The following is a 19,816-nucleotide window of genomic DNA, read 5'->3' as shown; positions in this document are numbered from 1 at the left end:
GAGTGCCTAAGTCGAGACAGATCAAGTGCGTGTGAAGGAGAATGAGTAAGTGTGCAAAAAGAGTATGTGTGTGAAAGAGAAAGTGAGAACAAACAATAAATTAGAGAGAGTGTGTGTTTTTTCGTTTCTTATGCGAACATATCACGCATGCATCTCCGAGATACAAAAGCGAGGCGAGGAGATACACGAAGATAGCTAGTGTGTGATTTTTTGCAACAGAGAGAGACACCCCTGTAGCACATGTCCAATAGAGGTCTGGCCAACAAGGAACAAAGGTCGAGAGGGACACATGGAGGACATGGACGCATGGGGAGGGAGAGAGGGTGTGTTTGTGATAGAGAGATCCCCTCGAGATCGTGAGGGGACTATATGGGTGGGAGATCGAGGGAGGTGCGTGCACGATAGAAAGATGCCCCGAGAGAAATCGAGATAGACCATGCACATGTTTGTGATGGAGACTAAGATTAGCTAGTCATATACATATAGGGGGACTACGCATGCCTACAATTGAGTGAGAGACCATCATACTTGGCTAGCTAGGCATGATATTGTGTGTGTGTGCGTGTGAGATGGAGAGAGAACGAGGGAGAGATAGAGTTTTAGATGGGCCTATCGAGTGCGAGTGAGATATGCATGTGGATGTGTGACCCAGGTGGATGGAGAGTTTGAGAGGGGGGAGAGCTCCGAGACGACAGAGTGGTGCATGAGAGAGTTATGGGCAACGAGCAAAGGAATTTGTGTGCGTATGATGAGTGCACCCAAGATATCTAGCTTGGACTAGCTAGAGTATCATACATAGTGTGCGAGAGAGACCTATAGATGGTGTATATATGCATGCGAACTAGAAAGACCCCCCCCACACACACACACAAAGAGAGAGAGATGGAGAGAAAGGGAGAGGGACCAACAAGGTTTTTGTGTCGGATACGTGCGATAGAATTTAAGATTGTCGGAGAGAGAGAGAGAGAGATAGAGAGAGAGAGAACAGGAGTCCGAGAGAGGGGGAGGTCGCGTTTTATGCATCAAAGACTGATATAAACCATGTTTCGATATAAACTTGCATTCAAATGTTTAAATTGGATAACATGTTGTCTGCAATCCACACATGAATGGATATATGCGTATATCAAACAAGTTCATTAATTTGACTTTCAACATGTTCATGGAGTACTATAATATTGTACAAAATGCTACTCGATTGAGGTGTTCAATTTTGGATTTAGTTCACTATTTTTACCTAGTGAACAAGCTATTTCATTGAATCGAGATATTTCATTTTGGGTTTGATCCGCGTTTTTGAGTGGGTCAACTATTTGTCATATAGTAAATTGCTAGCAACGAGCATGTAAAAGCACATTACTCCCGAGCATCATCTCTCCATCTAAAAAAGAAGTGGCAAGCTAATATTTCAAAATTTGATTCGAATCGACTTGGTAAGGTAGACGTGGATGCTCGTTCTCCCAAAATTTGAACGAACTGTTAAACATCCTCTGCTCGGTGGAATTCGCCCAAGCAAATAAATGGGAGACGCGAAATTATCGTCCTATGTGGGACACACATCAATTGGCCCGTTGTACATCAAGGGTAGGTTCGTAACTTCATCCAAGCACGCCTTCTCCTCACCCTAAATGACATGTGCTGAATAATTCATAAACCATGGCCGGCAAAACACGCTCTCCTCGCCTGAAATAACTCACGCCCACTATTTCAAAACACGCTCTCCTCGCCCGAAATCGCTCGCGCCCACTATAGTTTAAAACATGCCCTCCTCGCCCGAAATTGCTCCCGCCCACTATTTGGGGAGAAGCAAAGTTACTCTACTATCCCCGACCCTCAGTACACAGACCCAAGCCGAGAAGCCTAAAGGTAGGAGTAGAACTGTAACTCCCCCTCACATTTCAGACAAATGCTTCTGTAAGACATGGTTCCACTCCCCTCCCAATTCCCCCCACCTCCCCCCCCCATTCATACCTCGTGGGCACCAAATCACCTTCTCCCCGGGAAGCTCCCTTCTCTCGAGCCGCGAAACCTCAGCCCCTCCTCCATGGCGCCCCCACCGCACCAATTTCACAGCCGCCCTCCTCCCTAATGCTAGAGGCGCTGTCCATTTGCCGTCGTGCACTGGGCCGTGTTCCTCTTACTCCGTGCTGCTGGAGCTGCCTTGACGACGGCCGCGTGAACCGTACCGGAGCCGATTCACCCCCGCCGTTGTTCACGGCACCGGAGCGGCTCCAACTTTGGATCCGTCTAGCGTCCCGGCTCAGCTTCCCCGTAGCCGTCGACCGTCGTGACATCGCTGTTTCCCTGCCGCCGGTCACCACCGCAACCACGCCGGCCTCACTGACTCGACAGCTGGACCTGCCTACTTCACCATGCCGCCAGATAGGTTGCACCCTCATCTCAAATCACTTTATTTAGGTGTCAGTTGTCTGAATTTTTATTCTGGGCCAATCGATTCCCAATAGGAGGCAGCACCCCTCGAGGCGGCGGAGCTCCTAGGCTGCCGGTTGGCTGGTGTCTAACATAAGGGTGCAAGGCCGCAAGTTCGCCGCGGAAGCAATGCTTAGATGGCTATCTTTTAGAGTTGCGTGGGTTGAAGGTACTGCCGGCGCCGGATCTGGATAACGGGGAGTCTTTGTGGATTGGCCCTGGGGCGGCGCAACCACGACAGTGCGGTGGGGCGGGGAGCAGTGTTTTGGCTGGGGCCACGGACGACGGAGGTAGGCTGCTCTGCCATTGGTCGCTCGCTCTTCGGGGAAGATTCCGAACAGTGTCAGCCGGGAGGCACAAGACGACCATCAAGCCATCCATCGTAGATCGGACAGTACCAAAATAAAATAAAAACGTGTGACCCCAATTTAGTCTCCAGTCAACAGACTGTGACCACTCTCGTACCTTGCTGTTGATCTCTTAGTGTATTTCTTCAGATCAAAAAGATATGTCATTCTTAACATTATGCGTTATCTGCATCTTCAGATACATTGTCGTCCGACTCACCGCAGCTGCTCCAACAAGGGAAGCATACACTAGAAGGGAGCTATAGTCCCCACTCAACAGTTCCCTCCATCGAATGCGCGTGACCGACGTGGACAGCCACAACAACTTCAGGGCCATCGACAAGTGAACACATGATGCTCACTCCTATGGATGGCAGCCAGATAGGTTGTACCCTCATCTTACTTGTGTGCAACATTTATGGCTTTGTTATTCATATAAGCATGGAAAATAGATCATCACATTTCACTGTATATTCATGCTGATCTCTTACGGGTCTTGTTCAGGAGTTAATGCTGTTCCATAGTTCAGCTAAGATACTTGTTCTTTAGGTAACGCTGTTCCATAGTTATCATCCATCAGCCAATGCTATCCCACAGGCTGGTGATTATAGTATTATACCACTTCTAGTATTACCTATGTTGTTCTTTAATACTTTTGTGTGCCATCTAGTTAATCTCGAGTACAAACGATACATATTCTGTAGCTTTCATCTGTGTTCTCCCTTTAGTTTATGAGACCTGTTGCTGCTAGTTAACCCCAGTCCAACTATTTATGTCGTCTCCTATAGGCACTCATTACATAAATCTAACTACTAGTTGTCTTCCATGCATGTCAGATATAATTGCACACACTGATATATCCACAAGAACCTCACAGAGCAATGTAAAGGCCAATAAACTTGATGTCAATGATACTCAATATGATGGAACATGTAAAGGCAGTTCTTCAGAAGACTTGCAGAAAGATGATGAATCCTCTTCACCCCACAAGGTCCTTGCTCTAACTTGGCCTGTGATATGGGTACAACATGCATATAATGTCTTGGAGTGTATCTACTCTGTTGCAATGCCATGTGCTTAGCATGCTGATCATGCATGTAAATATGTCATGCCTTCTCGTTTTTCAGTACCTATTCCATTCATGATAACATGTTTTGAAATTCAAGTACTATCATTCTACTCTATCGCACATCTGCTTAATTTGGACATCATGCTTCTGAATATCTTATACATTGTTATTCATCAGTATGTACTTCATTTGTCTACCATACCATGTTTTTTACATTGAAGTGCTATTCTAGTGCTCTGTTGCAATGCCATCTTAGTTTCCCAATCATACATGTGTATGTTGCCTTAGTTATTTCTGTACGTATTCCGCTAGCATACAGTTTTACATTCAACTAGTGTTTTTTGCTGTGTTGTCCTGTCGTATCCCTAGCTCTTACACCATACTCCCACCGTCCGGATTACATGTTGCTGAAATGGATAAAAAAGGATGTATCTTGAACTGAAATACGCCTAGACCCATCCATTTTTTTCAAGATGGAGGGAATACATGTCAATATGGCATGCCTTTCTATTCTTCAGTACCTATTCCATCTCTCTGTTGTAGCATCTTTTATAATTAAAGCACCATTCTTCTATACAAGACATGCAAGGGGAAGACGACTATGTTAGAATCTGAAGGGTTACAAACAAGGCCTTTGCAAAAGATCCAAACGCCAGGAGATAATTAACCAACTCCAGTTTTTATAGATACTGCTCTAGCACAGAGAAACCCAACTCCTACTGATAATAAGCAGATTCCAGTGGCCAAAGAACTAGTCCGCTCCAGTCCAGCAAAAATATGTCAACTCCATTCTAAGAAGCATGTGCGTATCCTTGCATCATGAAATTTTATAGCATGCTAATCATATTTTCTACATGTTTCTTACCCATCTCTCTTTTAGAAAATAAGCTTAACAGATAGAAGAATTTCTGCACTAGTATCGTATGTGAGGAAAGATTCTTGCAGGAATTCTCTGTGCTCCAATGCAGATGTAAGTACCTGTTGTATATCACTATATTTTTACATCAGCATGTATTTTGTTAATCGGCGTGAATCCAACCTTTATGTGATCTAAATTTGGTTGTAGCAAAATGTATGATTAAAGGCCACAATGTTGATTTTTTTAAGGAAAACTGCCTGGTAGTTTTGCATCCTGAGCTGCATGAGTGTACTATTTCATATCTGTGGGTTTGAATACTCTGGTTCTGCAGTGGGTTTTTAGTGTTTTTTACTTTGTTGTCCTATCGTATTCCTAGCTCTTACATCATACTCCCTCCGTCCGGATTACATGTCGCAGAAATGGATAAAACTGGATGTATCTAGAACTAAAATACGCCTAGACCCATCCATTTATTTCCGGATGGAGGGAATACATGTCAATATGTTATGCCTTTCTATTCTTCAGTACCTATTCCATCTCTGTTGTAGCATGTTTTCTAACTGAATCACCATTCTTCTATATAAGGCATGCAAGGGGAAGACGGCTATGTTAGAATCTGAAGGGTTACAAACCAGGTCTTTGCAAAAGATCCAAACGCTAGGAGATAATAAACCAACTCCATTATTCATAGATATTGATCCAGCACAGAGAAACCCAACTCCCACTGATAATAAGCAGATTCCAGTGGCCAAAGAACTAGTCTGCTCTAGTCCAACAAAAGAATGTCAACTCCATTCTAAGAAGTGTGTGTGTATCCTCACATCATGAAATTTTATAGCATTCTGATCATATTTTTTGGATGTTTCTTACCCATCTCTATTTTAGAAAATAAGGTTAAACAATAGAAGACTTCCTCCATTGGGATCGTATTCGAGGAAAATATCTTGCGGGAATTCTCTGTGCTCCAATGCTGATGTAAGTACCTGTTGTATATCACTATATTTTTACATCAGCATGTATTTTGTTAATCGGCGTGAATCTAACCTTTATCTGATCTAAAATTAGTTGTAGCAAAATGTTAAAGGCGCCAATGTTGATTTTTGTAAGGAAAACTGCCTGGTAGTTTTGCATACTGAGCTGCATGAGTGTACTATCTCATATCACGCACATTACTGAATTGTAGTGCTTCTCTGGTTGCCCATTCATTCTGTGTCAATGTTGCTTTCATATTACCTTACCTGGCTGATGATAGCTGTGCCATATTGTGTTAATTTGGTGTAGGCTAGTTGCCCAAACCTTCGTTGTGTCAATTTTGCTTTCCTATTATCTGACTTGGCCAATGATAGCAATATTAGTGTGTTAATTTTGTGTAGGCTACTGAAGATAAGAAGACAAACTCTGAAAATAGCAAGGCAACCCCATTGTTTCTTTCTAGTAAATCTAGGCCAGGTAATATGGCAATAACTCATGATTAATCTGTTTGGTTCCCGTCCTAATTTATGTTATGATGCAGTGGTCGAGACACTCTCCACTATCAATAATACAAGCATGCCAAAATCGCAATCTGAATCTGTTCAATATCCTCTGTCTCGAATGCAACGGAATAAATGTATGTTTGTGAACCAATTAATGGCTGAGGCAATGATGGAAATGGTGGATGAATCAGAGGTGCAGAGTCATGCGACACAACAACTGATCAATGTTTTCAGAGACAGTGTAGCAAAGCAGCAAGAACTTTCCCACATGCTTATGGGTGTCATCTGTGCTGAGGTTGCAGATTGTGACATTGTAGATGGTTAGGTTCTGCTCATTTATTTGCACTGGCATCAATCTTTCATTGCCCAATGGATGTAATTTCCTGTAATATATGCTAGATGTGCAACGTTATTCCCTGTATGTCGTACCTTTGCTTGATCGGTTTTGGTCCTGTGCATAATTGCTCATCGTAATGGGTTCAAATTATCTAATTTGGCCTAAAGACATGTACGAACTTTAGTGGGCTCATTAAGTTAATGGGCCGTTACTAGGCCAAAACTTAATGGTCGGCCTGCCTCTTACCTCCCGGGTCGTTTACAGGCCGACATCGAAGCGGGCAACAGGTGGGCCCAATTTATTTCACGGGCCATTAACAGACCATTACTAAGTTTGGGCTACATATAGCCCAACTATACTGTAGGCCTTTAGCAGGCTGAACGAGACAGCAGGCTTGTACTGGACCATGAAGAGCATGGGCCGCTAAGAGGCCGAAAGTCAGGTCGTATTGTAAATGGCCCAACTGTGTTGTGGGCCTTTAGCAAGCCAAAAGAGAAACCGGGCTGGTATTGGACCATGAAGGGCATGGGCCGTTAAAAGGCCAAAACTAAGGTTCTACTACAAATGGCCCAACTCATTTATGGTCCGTTAACAGGCCGAAAGGCACACAGGGCCGGGAATTGGCGCAACACTTAAATGGGTCGCTAAAAGGCCAAAACTCAGGTCCGACTACAAATGGCCCAACTGATTTATGGGCCGTCAACAGGCTGAAAGTGACACCAAGCCGGAAATTGGCCCAACACTTAAATGGGCCGCTAAAAGGCCGAAACTCAGGTCCGAGTACAAATGGCCCATCAGATTTATGGGCCGTCAACAGGCTGAAAGACACACCAGGCCGGAAATTAGCCCAACATTTAAATGGGTCGCTAAAAGGCCGAAAGAACATCCTGAAAATTGGCCCATCCATTGAATGGGCCGTTAACAGGCTGAAATCTCATCGGGCCGATATTGAGCCCAAATATATAGCGGGCTGTTAACGGGCTTGAACTGACGATGGGCTGCAATGGTGTCAAATCTTTAACGGGCTGTTGACGGGCTGAATTGGCACATCTTGTATGGGTCGTGGGATTAAATGGACCTGACACAAGTAGGCCTTATATGGGCCGGCCTGCTAATTTTTACTGGGCCGGCCTTTTTCACCGGAATGGGCCACTGTTGGACCGTGCCACATGTCGACCTATCATAGGAGCCTCCTGTCCAATGAGTGGATGACATATGTCCCAACGGTGAGCCGACACGTGTTTCCTCTAGCCAATGATGATTTTGCATGTGGAAAATCCCCATTGGTCGGGGCTGTTAATGGGTTATCGGATCCAAAACCGGACCCGATAGCTTAACGGCGTTCCGTTATGGTGGATGCCACATGTCGGTCACCCTTGAAGAAAGCACTTCTGTGACGCGCGATTTATCGTCATGGAAGTGGACACTTCTGTGATGATAATTTTGGTAATGTCATGGAACACTTCTACGACATCACAGGTATGACTATCTTGATTCTGTCATAAAATTGTCATGGATGTACATGCATGACAGAAAATGCGACCTACTGTGAAAAACATGTATCATCACGAAAGTGTATTTTTTTTGTAGTGATAAACTACTCATACAAATGCATCTTGATGTTCCGTGCAATGAACGGGAATCTTGCTAGGTAAGATTCTAAATTTCATTCATTTTTTTGCAGGGAATTGTTTTTTGAATCTTATTTTGATATAAAATTTTGAAAATTATTTTTAATGTGACTCGAAATTTCATGATTAAAACAGTTCGGACCCCACCGAAATATGCAAAATTTCGTTGAATTTTTTAGCAGTGCCCAGAATATATGGTCTATAATGTAATAAAAAGAATATGGGCTTCAAATATCCTTAAGAATTAGCAAATGGGCTGTAAATTATTGAAAATAATGGCTAATGGGCTGTATGCTGTTTTCCACAGATTTGGAGGCTGACTTCTAGGCCTACTAGGTTGACGATGATGCTGTCCTAATTTTTTTTGACGCGTACGCAAGGCTTTGTCAACTTAGTCAACACACAGCAGTGACTATTGGATGTCCATCCAACGATCTCCGTGCTTCTTCAATCACTGATATTCCTGCTCCAGCCGCCCAAAGCAGCGCCGGCGGGACTGCCTGCTCCCTCCTCCCGTGGCTGGCTGTGCTGCCACCAGGCCATCCCTCTAACCACCCACACATCCTGTTATTTTCCTGCGTCCTCAACCTCACCCCGCAGCTGATCAGTCAGCGCTCGTACTCCCCTCAACGTGGGCATCCACTGTGGTGGCTTCGCCGGCTCCGGGTGGTTCCCTTCCTAGGCCTCGCCCTCGTCAACCGCGTTTGTGCTCTCAGCGCGGCGAGGTCAACATGGTCAACAAACAACAGCCATCAGAAGAGGCTGACAGTAGGGGCCCACATAGGGAAATGCCTCCTTATTACACGCAAAATAATGATTCCTCCACCTGATAGCTGGGACCCACCAGAAGGGCCTTTGTATTTTATGAAAAAAACGTTCCCCCTGCTGTCAGCTCGGACCCACCAGAAGTGCTTCCTTATTACACACAAAAAAATGAATACTCCCCCTGCTAGCTGGGACTCACCTTGGTGGGAGGCTGACTTGTGGGCCTACTAAGTTGATGGGGACGGAGGGCTTTGTCAACTTTGTCAATATGAATGATTCTAGCTTCAGTTACCGTACGATGTTCATCAAACGGCCGTAGTGCTTCTTCAACCTCTAGTCTTCTTGCTCCAGCCGCCCAACCCAGCGTCGGTCGTGCCGCGTGCTCCTGCCTCTCGTGGCCGGCTATGATGCCGCAGAGGCCTCACTGCCCCCTGCTACTCCAACCGCTGGCCATGCCATCCCTCTACTCACCCACCTCTTATTATTCTGCGGCGACGACAGCCTCACATCGCAGCCGAACCAGTGAACCCTCATACTCCTCTCCGCGCGGGATACCACTGCCGCATCTTCCCCGGCTCCGCGTCGTCCCCTTCCTAGGCCTCATCGTCGTCCATCGCCCTGGTGCTCTCGGCGCGGCATGGTCAACATGGTCAAGGAGCGACTTCCATCGGAAGAGTACTGTACGTGGAGATGCTGACGGTTGGGTCCACGGCGGCCGCAAGGAAGTGCCTCCTTATTATTACGCGCAAAATAATTATTCCTCCACCTGACAGCAGGGACCCACCGGATAGGCCACCGTATTTCTCGAAGAAAACCTTTCCCCCCTGACTGCTGGGACCAACTAGCTACATCTTCGCATGCAAGGAAGTGCGTCCGGGCAAAAAAATGATTCGCCCCCTGACTGTTGGGACCCACCAGCTACATCTTCGCACGCAAGGAAGTGCTTGACAGTCGGGACCCACCTGGTCGAAGCGTACGTAGCATTTTCATTCTGGTCGCGAACGTGTACGTACATACTGGTCGATGTAGAGGCGCGCACGTGTCGTAGTAGTGGCGCACACATAGCATGTACATGTACGTACATCGGCCAATGTGCAAGAAAGAAAATACAACCACATACATACATATGAGCGGGGTCTCGAACGCCTACTCGCGCATACGTACGGCTAGGGCTCATGTCCATGGCTGGGTCAGAACGGAGAAACAACATCGTCATTGTGTTCATGGGAAGCCAACCGGCTAGGTCGGAATGGAATGCGTCCTCGTGTTCATCGGGAGGCCTTGGACGGAACAGCCGATGGAAAGAGGCCTGGCGTACCGCAGAATGGATGAAACGACCTTGTGTTCGACCGGCCACGTTCGAAACAGGATCTTGTTCATCCGGAGGGGTCTGGCGTACCGCAATATGGAGGAAACGGACTTGTGTTGGACCTCCTACAGTCGAAACGGGGTCTTGTTGATCGGGGGGGTGGCGTATTGCAAAAAGGAGGAAACGGACTTGTGTTGGAGCGCTACGGTCGAAACAAGGGTCCTGTTCATTGGGAGGGGTGTGGCGTATCGCAAAACGGGACTCCACGGGATACTGTTCATCTCCATCGTCGACCTCCTCCAACCTCCACAGGCTACTGTTCATTTACCGTCGACCTCCTCCAGGCTCCACCTACGACTGTTCATCCACGGGCTCCTGTTCATCCAGCCTCCACCGCGTGCTACTGCACCGGCTACTGTTCAACCACCCATCTCCACGGGCTCCTGTTCAACCACCCCTCCACGGGGCTACTGTTCATCCATCCCTCCACCGTTTAGTGTTCATCCAACCCTCCATGGGGTCCTGTTCATCCAGCCCCAACTGGCTCGATCGATTGGGGTCCTGTTCATCCACCCCCACCGCTCACTGTTTATCCAAACCCCCCAGCAACACTCACTGTTCATCCAGAGGCAGCATCGATCGGCTTCAGTTGGAAGCAGTAGCGAAGGAATCGCTCGATCGGGTTCAGTTAACAGCCATCGGTCGATCGCTCGGGTTCACTAACGTGTAGCCTGCAGTGCAATCGCTCGGGTTCAGTTAGAGCCCAACGCCTCGCTCGGGTTCAGTGAGCCCAACGCCTCACACACATGCGCATATGTGTACGAGAGACACGCATCGATCGCTTGGCCCCCGACCACCCACCGTAACCGGGAACTCCCCGAAATTTTCCTCGCCCTCGCTTGTACCACGTTTTTTTCATCATGGACGGCCCAAAGAATGTCATGCAGTTGCGTCTCCGGCCCGCCCAGGATGAAAAGCCCATTTTCTGTAATGATTTTTTGTCATAGAAGTAGGATCCCACCATATCTATGATGATACCGGGTTTTGTCACAATTATCGTCATACAAGTGTCATAAGTATGAAAAAAAAAATTTCGTTCGCCCCAAAATGTCATGGATGTGTCTTTTTTTTTGTAGTGCAACCCCTATGCATAGATTACCCCAATGTCACCTTGGGAATCCGCGAGTTGAGTGCCAAAACATACATCAACTGAATCAATAGAACATCCCATTGTCTCCACAAATATCCCATCGCAAGACATACATCAAGTGTTCTCAAATCCAATACTCAATCTAACATAACGAAACCTCAAAGAGCAGGACTCAATTCATCACAAGAAGGTAAAGAGGGGAGAAACACCATATGATTCAACTATAGTAACAAAGCTCGCGGTACATGAAGATCGTGCCAAATCAAGAACACGAGAGAGAGAGAGAGATCAACCACATAGCTACTGGTACATACCCTCAGCTCCGAGAGTGAACTACTCCCTCCTTGTCTTGGAGACTGCCGGGATGATGAAGATGGCCACCGGTGATGGTTTACCCCTTCGGCAGGGTGCCGAAACAGGCTCCCGATTGGTTTTTCATGGCTACAGAGGCTTTTGGCAGCAGAACTCCCGATCTAGGTTTCTTTCTGGGGGTTTCGGGATTTATAGGAATTTTTGGCATCGGTCTCATGTCAGGGAGACACTCGAGGGGCCCACAAGCCACAGGGGCACGCCCTAGGGGGGCCCCTACCCTTGTGGTTGCCTCTGGACTCTTCTGGCCCAACTCAGATGCTCCATGGGCTTCTTCTGGTCCATAAAAAATCACCATAAATTTTCAGCTCATTTGGACTCCGTTTGATATTCCTTTTCTATAAAACTCAAAACAAGGAAAAAACAGAAACTGGCACTGACCTCTAGGTTAATAGATTAGCCCAAAAAATAATATAAAATACTCCCTCCGTCCCATAATGTAAGATGGTTTTTGGCACTACGCTATTGCCAAAAAACGTCTTACATTATGGGACGGAGGGAGTAGCATATAAATGCATATAAAACATCCAAGATAGATAATATAATAGCATGGAACAATAAAAAATTATAGATACGTTGGAGACATATCAGACATCCATATTGATTCCTATACTTACACGAATGATATTCGAGTGAACTGTTGGTTATCATACGTTGTTCCTTTTTCTTCGTGATACATTTACAAAACCCAAGGTGAGATATATCGGTACTCCATGAGATCAACACATGCACACTATACCGGGCTTCCACATTATTGGTTTTGTTCTGTTTTCTCATTCAGGTGTTCTGGCATCCCCGTGATCAATTCATGCTTTGTCCGTCCAGATGATGATAGATTCCGTCACACCAAGAGTTCCATAAGAATATCTTTCCCTTTTTGGAGGAGCAAATCTCGGTCTCAAGCTATCTGGTCCCTCATCATACATTTCCAATGAACCCGTAAGTTGCGTTATGGTCACCCTGTTACAGATGACTTTGGAACAAACCCAAAGGGCAACATCCAATATGGAGTGACTCTATACTCTCATGGTCTAAGGAATCAAGCATAAGTTAACTCATGTGTTATGAACTATAGACTTCAGACGATAAAATCTCTAAGCATAACAAACAACTTGGGTCAACTCAACATGAGTGTTCTACCAACATCATGCTTTTAGATGTAACTGGCGTATGCCCATGATTTGGAAAACAAAATCATCAAATTGACACATGAGCTAGTCCTAGAGGCAAGGCTAGGAATCTGGTTTTTACCGTTTATACTTCTACATGTGCTAATGAGTTTTCCTATGAATCACATATTCAAGAATCTAGCAGTTATAGCATAGAATATAAACATTAACTATAAACTTGGAAATACACAATACAAATATTATTTCCTCTAGGTCATATTTTCAACAATCTCCCACTTGCACTAGAGTTAATAACCTAGATTACATATCTTCCTTTACACCTATGGCAATCAGGTGTTGTTCATGCTTTGCTCGTTGTAAAGGATTCGTCATCGGGTGTGACACATTCAAGCCTGTGTGAATCCTGAGTACTTTTACTAAACCTTCTTCAACATGATATTGAATCAGGTGATACTTGCGTTGTGCAGGACTTCTGATGGGATCTTGGCTCCTTTGCTTGAGCCACAACGCTGCTATTATCACAATATAGCTCCATGGGATTCGCTGCATTTGGAACCACATGTAGTTCTTCTAGAAACATCTTGATCCAAACCACCTTCTTCGAAGCTTCTAAAGCTGCAATATATTCTGCTTCCATCGTAGAATTAGCAATAGTGTTCTTCTTGAAACTTTTCCAAACCATTGCACTACCATCGAGAGTGAAAATATAGCCTGATCAAGATTTGTAGTCATCCATATCATTCATGAAGCTAGCATCGGTGTAACCACTTACAACGAGCTCTTAATCACCTCCATAGACTAGGAGAAAATCCTTAGTCCTTCTGAGGTACTTCATAATATTTTTAACTCCTGCCTAGTGAGACAATCTTGGATCATTTTGGTACCTGCTATAAACACTTAGAGCATAAGAAACATCTGGTCTTGACATAGCATGACGTACATGATAGATCCCACCGGCAAAGCATATGGAATATTGATCACCTACACTTTCTCGTCGTCCGGCGACTTTGATTCTTGCTAAGTGTTGTGCCATGTGAAATTGGGAGTGAGCCCTTCTTGGCATTCTCCATTTTGAACCTATTCAAAACCTTGTCAACGTACGTGCTCTCGCTAAGCACTATTAGGTGTCTTAATCTATCTCTATAGATTTTAATGCCCAATATATAGGTCGCTTCACCTAACTCTTTCATCAAAAAAGCACTTTTCAATGAATCTTTAATTGTACTAAGAAATTTCACGTCATTGCCAATCAATAATATGTTATCACATACAAGATTAAAAATGACTTGGCACTCCCACTAAACTTCTTGTAAATGAAAGACTCTTCACCATTCTTAATGAAGCCAAATCCTTTGATCACTTCATCAAAGCGAATATTCCAGCTCCTTGATTCTTGCTTCAAACCATATATTAATCTTTGAAGCTTGCACGCATTACCGACATCCTTAGGATCGACAAAACCTTCTGGCTATATCATGTATACATCCTCTTCAAAGTTTCCATTTAGGAAAGTTGTATTGACGCCCATCTGCCATATCTCACAGTTGAAATAGCAACAATTGTCAACATATTTCACAGAAACTTAAGCATTGCTACAAGTGAAAAAGTCTCGTCATAATCAACTCCTTTGATTTGTCGGAATCCTTTCGCAACAAGCCTTGCTTTAAAGATAGTAGGATTACCAACCGCATCTGTATTTCTTTTGAAGACCCATTTACATCCAATAGGTTTCAGTTCCTCTGGAGGCTCTACCAAGTTCCGAACTTGATTATCATGCATGGACTCCATTTCAATTTTCATGGCTTTAAACCATTCCTTTGAGCTCGGCACCGCCATCACCTCTTTCTAGTGCGCAGGTTCATCTTCTTCTAAGATGTGTATTTCGTCATGATAGCACTCATGTGGTTCACTAACTCTACTTGACATGCACGGTTCAGTTATAGACTTGACCAAAGTTTCCACTCTTGTAGTGGCAACTTTTGGTTCAATTGTAGGAATATATGGTGGAACTACTTTTGGTTCTTCAGTACTACTAACTATTTTAGAAGATACATTAATCTCATCAAGTTGTACTATCCTCCCACTCACTATTTACTGAGAAACTCTTTCTCGAGAAAGACTCCATTTTTTTGCAAAAAACACTTAGTCATCGGACGCGTGGTAGAAGGAATATTGTTTCCTTGCAGTAACCTACAAAGTAACATTTATGTGATCCGGGTTCGAGCTTGGTTGGCTGTAAACATTTTACATATGCATCGCAACACCAGTTTTTAAGATGCAACAAATCAGGTTTCTTCCCATGTCATATCTCATATGGAGTTTTCTTAACAGACTTAGACGGTGCTCTGTTTAGTGTATAAGTTACAGTTTCTAGTGCATGACCCAAAAAAAGATAAAGGTAGATCGGTAATAGACATCATAGACCTCAACCTTTCTAACAAGGTTTGGTTATGCCTCTCAGACACTCCATTCCTCTATGGAGTTCCGGGAGGTGTAAGTTGTGAAACAATTCCATGATCACTAAGATGCTGACTAAACTAATGACTCAGATATTCGTCTCCATGATCTGACCGTAGGAACTTGATATTTTTGTCACGATGATTTTGCCTTTGTTCTGAAATTCCTTGATCTTTTCAAAGATCTCAGACTTACGCTTTATTAAATAGATATAACCATATCTACTCAAGTCATCAGTGAAAGTTGCGAAGTAGAACTATCCACCTGATGAGTCCAAAATATATGATGATTTTGATAGTTATTTTCTGCCTACATGGTAGGCTTTGTGAAATTTTACCACATTCATGCACTACTTTTTGTCGGTATTTCCCAGGTAACGTCTTTTGGAGTAAATTAAGTTTTATGGAAGGAATTCCAGGAAATGATGGTGAAATCATGTTATTCAATGTGATAATCAATTACCATAAAAGAATCAAGAAAAGGAATCAAGGAGGAGTTCATACAACACTTCCAGAGAAAAAGAGGACCTAGCATACACTTCAGAAAAATACATCCATGATGATACGCATTTGTCACAGTAAGTCACATTTTTTCTCAAGTATGAACATCCGTGATGATTTTATGAGAGAATTAAGGTAGTCATACCAGTGCTGTCGCAGAAGTGTTCCATGACAATAATCGTTCACTTTTGTGACGATAAATGGCGCGTCATGGAAGTGTTTTCATCAAGTGTAACTGTAGGAGCGAAAGTAGGTCTAGAGGGGGGGGTGATTAGACTACTTGACAAAATAAAAAACTAACCTTTTCCAAATTTTAGTTGTGGACAGATTTAGCAACTTAGCACAAGTCAAGCAATCAACCTACACATGCAATTCTAGGAGGGTAGCAGCGGAAAGTAAACCATTGCATATGAAGGTAAAGGGAAGGGTTTAGAGAGTGCAAACTCAATGATGACACGGAGATTTTTGGCATGGTTCTGATAGGTGCTGCTATCGTATGTCCATGTTGATGGAGACTTCAACCCACCAAGGGTAACGGCAGCGTGAGTCCACGAAGGGCTCCACATACGAAGGATCCACGAAGAAGCAACCTTTTCTATCCCACCATGGCTATCATAGATCTTCATGAAGTAGGCGATCTCCTTGCCCTTACAAACTTCTTGGTTCAACTCCACAATCTTGTCGGAGGCTCCCAAGCGACGCCTAACCAATCTAGGAGACACTACTCTCCAAAAGGTAATATATGTTGTGTTGATGATGAAGTCCTTGCTCTTGTGCTTAAAATGATAGTCTCCCCAAAACTCAACTCTCTCTCATAGATTTGGATATGGTGGAAAGATGATTTGAGTGGAAAGCAACTTGGGGAAGGGTAGAAATCAAGATTCTTGTGGTTGGATTGGAATGTCTTGATATCAACACATGAGTAGGTGGTTCTCACTCAGAAAATGTAAGGTGGAAGTGTAGGCACGTTCTGATGGCTCTCTTAGATATGGAGAAGGGGGTGGAGGGGTATATATAGCCTCCACACAAAATCCAACCGTTACACCCATTTGACCTAACTCAGTCAGACCGAATAGAAGAACTCGGTGAGACCGATTTATTCCAAAATGTGAATGTTAGGAATCTCGATGGGACCGACTGGAACAACTCGATGGGACCGATGTGCTAGGGTTAAGGAAAAACCTCATCTCGATGAACCCAATTGCTTGAACTCGGTGAGACCGATTTCAGCAAAGAGCAACAGAGAGTTGGTCAAGCAAACTCGATGGGACCGATTGCACACTTCAGTGAGACTGAAATAATTGCAACAAGCAATAGACAGTTTGCAGGGACATCTCGGTGAGACCGAGATCCGTATCGATGTGACTGAGGAGTTAGGGTTTCTGGAAGTGGCTAGGTCAAGTGAACTCGGTGGCGCCGGACAGATCATTTTGGCGGGGCCGAGTTTGACTTTGAGATTTGGACATATTTGGAAATGATAAAGTGGTTGAGGGTTTTGGAGCAATACCACGATGCACTTTGAGCAAGTAGACCATTAGACAACACCTCATCCCCTTTTAATAGTATTGGCTTTCCTATGGACTCAATGTGATCTTGGATCACTAAAATATAAATGAAGAGTCTTGAGCTTTTGCCAACATGTGTCTTGGCATTCTGAGGGGTCCACATTTCTAGTCCATGCCATGCCAATCATTGAACTTTCTAAAATATTAAACTTGAATGCATATTACACTGGTACAACGAGGTGCTATACAAACGGTTTTTAACCCCTTTCCGCGACGGTGTTCTGAACGGTCGCCTAGTGAGTGACTGTGATAGGGGGGTCGTTCCCACACGACCCAGAAACTGTCGGGGATAGGCCCTCCTGGCAAACATGCTCGGCAAAATGAGGTCGTGTGCGATGTCCGAGCGGTGAAATATAGTTATACGTATAGTTGTGCTAAAAAATACAGTTATACAGGCCAAATCATTTCCGGTCGTAAATATATCCCACACAGTTAGTCCCGGCTAAACATTTCCGTTCGTATGTACATTCCACACAGTCAATCGAAGGAATACATTTCTGTTAGTATGTACATTCCACACAGTCAAACCAAGAAGTACGTTTCCGTTCGTATATACATCCCACACAGTCACTCCAAGAAAAATGTTTCCGTTCACAGTTACATCACACACAATTTTCCCCATTAAGTCGTTTGTGATAGCGTGGCCATTGCACATGATATTAACAATTTTATCATTTGCGTTATTGAATGCATCACACACAGTGCGTAGAAGCAACTGTGTGGCATAGGCTGTCCATCACACACGCTTTTTATGTGGTAAACCTTTGTGCAAGGTGGCCTAACGCAAACACTTTTCAAGAGGATGTCGTCTGTGATTGTTCATTGATCCAACACGGTTTATTCATAGAAACTGTGTGTGTTGCCTGAGGTCATCACCCACGGTGTTTTATCAATAACCGTTTGCAATAGAAAACCCAATTAGCCTGCTAATTGGCCATTAGCAGGCTAATTGTCCTATTATTAATAATCCATTTATTAATCTAATTGACATTTCATATTAAGCACACAATATATTTCATTTTCATACTAAGGAAGCAGATTTCATAATTGAAATACATCAGAGTACTACATCATATAGCTTCAACACTCGGCTACCCTATTACACAACTGCACCAGCACCAAGTTTCACATGCAACATCTATAACCTTTCAAAATTGGCATCATAGACGGTACATAGAAAGATGAATCTCATATGGAAAATTGCTAAAGCGGAAGGAGAATATTGAGCCTTCATTGATGTTGAAGGTCTTTGCAACTTTAGGCCAGTGCTTGTGGATGATTGACTGTCCATCCTTCGTCCTCTTCAGGAACACTACAATATTGAACCATGGGTGTTGTATGAATACCTTCCTCGCCTCCTGACCATACAAGTGGTTTGAGAGGTAATCATCAGTGAACTACTTCGGAAAGGCCCGAAAACAAGGATGTGCATAAATATCTTCTCTATATTGGAAATGGGGCAGAGGAATAAAAAAGGCAAGGTATAATAGTTAGTACCATCCTGTAGTGAACTGGTGTCTTCTTTATTGTGCAGACAAAGATGTTGTTTTTTGTCGCTAATTTCTTTATCCTAACAATCTTTCTAAGTTTCTTGACTTGACTAATATTCATGGACAACTCATATCCCCATATGCAAAAAGGGTCGAACAGTGGGTCAAAACCTCTGACGGCAGGACCTAAATGTGCAAAACCAAATTGTTAAAAACCTAAATATTAGAATGGTTCCTTCAATTGCATAATAATGTGCTATTAGACAAAGGACCATGCATGTGCAAACCTCAATTGTAAACCTCACTGCTTCCCATTGTTTCCCTACAACACATATAAGGTAGTTAGTGATCAGGTTAAGTGAGGGTTCGCATGCTATCAGTAAAATATGTTGATGAAAAATGAGCACATTGCAGATTCATCAGATTAATTCAAGCCACATGGAAAACCAATTTATCCAAACCAAGCATGATTAAGAACTAGGAAATATAGAAATTGTATATTTTTTCATGTATTAAGTGCAACCAAATCTGATTTATTCCTCACATGCACAACAATACAAAATTCTACCCACGAAAATTGGACATCGCATAGCAGAATTGAACCAAGCAGTTAACTAAACACCACAACAAATGAACCCGTCGACGTTCTGGGACCCAGGGTACCCAGACTTGCCTGCCTGCGGCCCACGGCATGGCTCCATTGATGGCCTGGTACGACCCATCTTCAGCATCGAGAAGTCAAGACCCTCGCGAGGGGCAAGCCTCGCGAGGTGGATGACATCAAGACCTCCTGAAGGAGCGGCCTACCCAGGCGGCCTCTGATACGTCTCCAACGTATCTATAGTTTTTGATTGTTCCTGAAAGTGTGTTATATCGACTAGAGGGGGGTGAATAGGCGATTTTTATGAATTCTTCACTGAGGAATTTGCTGGT

This window comes from Triticum aestivum, chromosome 3B, assembly GCF_018294505.1.
Source record: "Triticum aestivum cultivar Chinese Spring chromosome 3B, IWGSC CS RefSeq v2.1, whole genome shotgun sequence".
Taxonomy (NCBI): Eukaryota; Viridiplantae; Streptophyta; class Magnoliopsida; order Poales; family Poaceae; genus Triticum; species Triticum aestivum.
Note: the sequence above shows the minus strand (reverse complement) of the source record.